General features: G+C 44.0%; 1 long non-coding RNA gene across 4 annotated transcripts; it reads left to right on the forward strand.

The window, feature by feature from the left end:
* The first annotated feature begins 164 nt into the window (after positions 1-164).
* Positions 165-5952, forward strand: LOC125521093. 4 transcript variants are annotated; one of them, XR_007289007.1, is made up of 3 exons: positions 165-597; positions 2140-4789; positions 5468-5952. It is a non-coding gene; the product is annotated as an uncharacterized LOC125521093 (long non-coding RNA). The 4 variants fall into 4 exon arrangements; XR_007289009.1 differs by having other exon boundaries at positions 2140-4678; XR_007289010.1 differs by lacking the exon at positions 5468-5952 and having other exon boundaries at positions 2140-4155; positions 4359-4973.
* Positions 5953-6220: the final 268 nt, after the last annotated feature.

The raw sequence follows: 6220 nt of genomic DNA on the forward strand, positions 1-6220 counted from the left end.
GTAACCCTGGGTGACGGTCGAGACAACGAGCCACACTCCCCGATCGCACCACCCTGGGTCTACCGGTCGCCTTCATACTGATGTAGGAGTAAAATTTTATCCCGTGTGATGTAATTTTACGTGGAGTCAAGAGCCCACTCCGTCCCTAATAAAGAAAAAAAAAAGGCCACACCCGAGATGAAAAAAAAGAGCGAACTCCCTCGTCCAATTCTAATCAGGGGCGAGTAATAATCGGAAAAAAAATAAAAAAAACCAGGGGCGGAGTGGACGAGGGGTGCGAGCTCCGAGCGGCGGTTGGGCTCCGGCGTCGTGATGCTCCACGGCGTTGGGAGCGGCACGTGGGATCGACGTCTCTAGAGGGTGGTCTTAGTTTCGGGCAACGCGGCGGGCCGAGCCGTCGTGTTGCGACGTCGGTAGTGCTTGGCGTCAGGGCTGCATCTCCCGTGTGGACGGCCCCTCGTCGGCACAGTCGCCGGCGACGAACACTCGGCCGAAGACGGGGCCGCGCCATGAACCAGGGTTTAGCGGCGTCCTCGGCTGGACGACAAGCTGGTCGTGGGTGGGCGGCGCGGCGAGTCGTGTCTACTTCTTGAAGAGGTACTTTGACGTTCTCCAATCGATGCCCCAGTGATTTGCTTCAGGATCCAGCCCTGTCTGTTTGATTCATTTTTAAAAGACTTTTGTTTGATTCTTCCATTCCTACAACTTCTGCATAGATTGCTTTGTTACGCCCGACTACTCGACTAGATGGAGATCCTCACAGGCTCACAGCTATGGCTGGATATGCTTCAATAACCTCAATTTATTTCCAAAATGTTTCCAGCCGATAGTCGTAGCCTTATTTTAGTTGCCTCGGATCTTCGACTATGGCTGCAGGAGTGCACACATATAAGAAGAAAGCAGAAACATCCATCAAATACTTGACCATGATCATGATCACATAGTAGACGTTATTTGACCCAGTAGCAATTTAGTTAATATTTTTGATTGGTGGGGAACAAACAGACTAATGGTCAATTTGGTAATGTTGCGTCTAGTTCTTGTTCTGACCCACTAATCAAAAAGGCGATCAAACCTTTCTCCTTCACTCCCCGCTAGTAATTCCAAAAATAAAGCCAAAAAAGTATTGGCCATAAAATTAATTCCCTTGCCCAATATCCTACTAACTCCCTCCTCTATATCTCCTACTGCTCTCCCCATCATTTGCCAAACAGGCCATATATGGGGTGCTCTGTTTGATGGTTGCCTCGCCTGAAGCAAAACAAGAACCATTTGAATTCCGATTGGTTAGGAGAGTGGTTCGATTACTCTTCAGTTTGTTAGTCCCAAATTTGGCTGCATCAGCTGCTACAGGAGATGGCCATGTGTGTGCCACAAAATTAGCTTGATCTAAAGATAGTACGAGTAGGCATACTCTGTAGCTCCTAGTGTAGGTAGCTGGACTATGCAGCCATCTAATTGGAATTCAGAACTAGCGATTTGGTAGTTCCAACAAGTCAGGGATTCAGTATAAAGCTTAAAGGTGTTCTAAATTCTAATGTATTCGAGCTTGCTCTCCTTAGTACAGGGATAGCTTTGCCTCCAAAATATATAGTGATAGCTCAAAGTTCTTCCATTATCCTGTCCAAACTGTAATATCTAGATGACATGAATCGTGATCTAAGAATTCAGTTTCTGATTTTAAGGGGTGTACAAAAAATCAAATAAACTTATGACCATCATCGTATTCACTTTGATTTGGTTTCAGCTAACCTGACCTCTCTGCGTAAATATTGAGTTAGCTGCTTGAAACTTTTTTATGCACAACATGAAAATTTATGAAGGACCACCAGGGCCTCTGTAAATTAGATAAAGGAAATGCTGAGTTAGCTCGAAAAGTTTCCACATAGATTATTGGATAAATCAGAAATTGTATCAAGTAATAACTTCAAAAAAGAAATCCCAGTGTACTTTTTATCATTTGCTATGAACATATTAATGCAATCAGTATTGCCCCCAGTCCATCAATTTATATGAGTATGTGTCTATTTACTATCCCATCCAATGTGGCTGCTCGAATGATGTGCCTATTTACTGTTTTCATGTAGCAACTTCTGTTGTTGTATAATCTTTTAGCATTACTGATGGTCTCCGTATCAGGGTACAGTGGTGGTTGGCATTCTACATGATGCGGGCGGTATCTCCTCCTACGACAACGGTCGGCAACTAGCTGTTTGCAGCCCTCCGTCATTTTACATGAGTATGTCTTGATTTACTCTCCCATGCGAAATATTTGCTTGAATTAAGTTAGATCAGTAAGAAAACTAGGTAGCAGAATTAGGATGGATTACGTCCCCAAATATATTTCTTTTGGGCATAGCTATCATACAAGCTTACATCAGATTGGCAGCTGTTCATTTCTACAAAATTCTGGTGTAGTGTTGTGATTTCCCAGATGAGTGTTGTGTTATGTGAAAATTATCATTAAACATATGTGAATAGGAGAAAAAAATGTAAAATAGCACAAAACAGATACATCCAGCAAGGTATTTTCTATGGAATGGTTTCAATGCTCAATGTTATGAAAAACACATCCGCATGCACATTACATATGGAGCACGATGCGCCGCCTAGAACTAGTCAGATATTTTACTTTGCACGAAATTTGGTGATCTTAACCACAGAAAATAAAAAAATACCTCAAATGTATTTTCATTACTATCAAATTTAATGTGATTTGATTGTTATTATCGGGGAGGTGATACGTTCTATTTTGCAAGCGTTCATAGGACCAAAGCCAGAGTTTACAGCAGTTATGGGAGAAAACAAAGAAGGGTGGGGATTAGGACCCAGCGGCCACAGACGAAATCTGAACCCAAAGTACCAAACCACGTTTCGTTTTGTTTTTTAGGCCCCTATGCTTCTAGAACTATTATCCAATTTGATGGCTGCTACTTGGTGCGTGTGCTGGGTGTCCATGAGGTACTTCTCGGCAGCAGCATTGCCTCTCAATTTGCCAACAAGATCCATTCAGATTGTTTAATCACTGACTCTAGGATCCATGCCTACTCTAGGTAGAACTTCAGTAAGCTGCAGAAATAAACAATAGAAAGGGTAAAGAACCACTAAGCATGCCATTTACCTGATATGGCCCAGATTGTTTTATTTGAACACCATATGGTCCAAATTGTAACCAAGTAAAACTGCATGCTCGTCAAATTTTGTATGATGAAACCATAATATTAGCACTCTGAATGCACGTTTTGATTGACTACTACCCTGGATGTCATCCATGTTATTAGCTATGTTTTGTTACAGGGGATTTTGGGTACTGCCTGGATGTGTTGCTTGAGCAGAAGACTTCCATGTTTTTGTTCATAGACCGTGTCATTCTTATTTTTCTTGTACTTATCATGTACTCCCTCCGTCCCATAATATAAGAACGTTTTTGACACTAGTGTAGTGTCAACAACGTTCTTATATTATGGGACAGAGGGAGTAGATGTCATGGTTTATGGAAGAGTGTTCGGTTCAGCCATATACCATATACATGTTGCCTAACAAGTTTGTTTTCTCAATACAGAAGCTGTACAATTATATGAAACTGAAAATATTTAGTTTTCTGGCCATAACTCTGAATTTTTAGTGACTTGTTGCTTCATTATGTGGTCAATTTTTGGTTGCTACTAGCTTGCTGTAATATAGACTGTTGACTTGGACGATATAATTTATCATGTTCCTTAAAAAAAATTATGTACAATTTCTTCTCATGGATGTTAATTATCATGTCAAGCTTTAAGCTCACACTCTTGGAGATTTTTTGTTTACGAGGAGAAATCAGAGGTTTGAGGTTCCTTTTGTTACTGTATAGTTCTCTCATTTTGATCATTAACATAATTCAATTAGTTTTTGTTCTCATCGGTCTACGACATCAGTCGGATTCAGAAATTACGCTGGGTAAAACCTATGTGTTTTGTAGTCTTTTTTTACGTTCCTTTTTGTCGTAAAATTACATCAATAGCATCTGGTTTCTTACAGCGATTACCCTGGTTTAGTTCCTCACACATCCACAACGTAACTTGCCTTGCATGCACATCGTAAGATTACCTCAGAAGCCCTTTCTTACGGTGGTTCAGAGCGTGTGCTCGTGGGTGTGGCATGTGGTTCGTCTGTGAGGTAAATTTACGTTCAACTCTTTCTTTCCTAGTGGTTGTGGCTGTGGCGTGTGATTCGGCTGGGGTGAGATTCTTCACCCTGGGTGACGAATAGCGATTGACTCTGTGGGTTCATCATCACAATACGCTTTTTTCCATGAATTTACGCTTTCAGTTCAAATTTAAAACATATACGTGATGTGGTACTAAATTTCATCCGTCCAGTTTCGTTTTCACAGCTTCCTATCAGATGGGCCAGAAAATTTGCTATGGGCCACGAGCCGCTGCCTACCCGGCTCCAGCCGAATGCGCGCCGGCCGCTCTGGCATGGCGGCGGGTTCAGCCTCGGCGTGGACCTAAATGCTTCATTTTTACAAAAAAAAAATATATGTTTGTTTGAAATACAGTCTGCAGTCCTCTAATTCATCTTATCCAAACTTCTACCTTTCCAGCAACGCCGGAGGCAGTTGACGGGCGGCGCCCCTGTCGTCGGACGGCTACAACGGTGATGGAGGAGAAGGTGGACGTCGTGGGTGCGTGCTTGGGTAAGGGAGGCCACCCTTGCTGTGCTCGTGGGCGTTCATGGAGGATGGAAGGGGGGACAACTTCCTGTGGATGCGCAGGCTATGCTCGTGGGTGTTCATGGAGGATGGAAGGTGGGACAGCATTCTGTGGGTACGCCGACCGTTCGCCGCCAGCGCCGGCGGCCTCCCCCGCCAGTCCTCTCCAGACTCCTTTGTCGTATCCGTCTCAACCTCCAACTTCCTACTGCTGTGTTGTGATTTGGATAGGAAATTGGAGGCCGACCATGTCCTTCTCCAACATATATATATATATATGAATCAGAATAGTTATTCGGATCACGGTCGGCCCTATATAGGGTCCGATCGGGATGTTTCGGACACCCGAACCGATAGCTAACGAAAAAAAGCCCACCGAACCATCCCCACTTACCGCATCTCCCAATCTCCCCTCGATACCAACCCAGCCGTTTCCACCCTAGGAACCCCCGACCAACCCGCCGCCTGCCCCTGATCCCTCGCACCGCTGCTGCCCCCGGCTGACCCCGCGGCGCCCCCGCCCCCGCTCTGACCTCGCGCGCTGCCGTTGCTGCCCTGACAGGATTCGACACGAAAGAGATGGGCTGCTGGAAGTGAGAGGGCCAGGATTCGCCTCTATCAATGGAATTCTTCACCACACAACTTATTTGAACTGCACCACCCCTACGCCTTCTTCCTTGTATCTGAGGCTCCCAATAGACAGTAGATTTTATTGCCAGTGGAGCGATGTGGTCTGAGTCCTCTCTATCCATGTGTTTGATTTTTTTTGTGCAGATGCAGCAGGCAGTGCAGATGTACCATATTCTGAATTTTGAATCTTGTCTCCTGAACTACTCCTCGCCGCCACCACTTCTACTACCGGTGGTAACCCTCGTCGCCACACCTGGAACCGGTTGTCCGTCAATAGAAGGCGGTCTGTGTCCATGCTCCGCTGATCACCCAGTCACATCCTCTGTATGTGGAGAATGCCTTTATTCTTCTGTTTGAAAAATCTGAAATTCTGAAGCAACCGTATTGGTTCACACATGCACCATCTTGGTATTAACCAAATCGAACATCAACAAAATAAAAGCAGACAATAGAGATACTAATGTGAACCTGTGTGCATTATATAGAAATTTTGGTTGTTACTCCTTGTAGTACTTATCTTCCGATACATGTACAGAACTCATGTTTTTCTTTAGTATTCATCTTCCTGTACACGTACAGAATTGATGCACGGAAGAACATCATATGGAAGACAGGCTCCATTCAGTCAATTTTTCGAAAAAGCCATATGTATACTCAGAAGTTCTGCCTGGACAACCGCTTCAGTTCAATGTCGCTGCACAGTGCAACTTTGTTATGCTCTTTTCGTGATCAAACAAAAGCATGTTGTTGTTTGTGTAGATTTGTGCACATAAAGGTTAGAAATATAATGGAGAAGGAGCATGTATGCGTGTGTGTGGTGGTGAGGTTGACGATCAGAAAATGTGTGGTGAGGTTTAGAAAAACATGTGTGTGATGGAGAAATTCACTAGCACTTTT

Source organism: Triticum urartu, chromosome 7 (genome assembly GCF_003073215.2).
Source record: "Triticum urartu cultivar G1812 chromosome 7, Tu2.1, whole genome shotgun sequence".
NCBI classification, from domain to species: domain Eukaryota; kingdom Viridiplantae; phylum Streptophyta; class Magnoliopsida; order Poales; family Poaceae; genus Triticum; species Triticum urartu.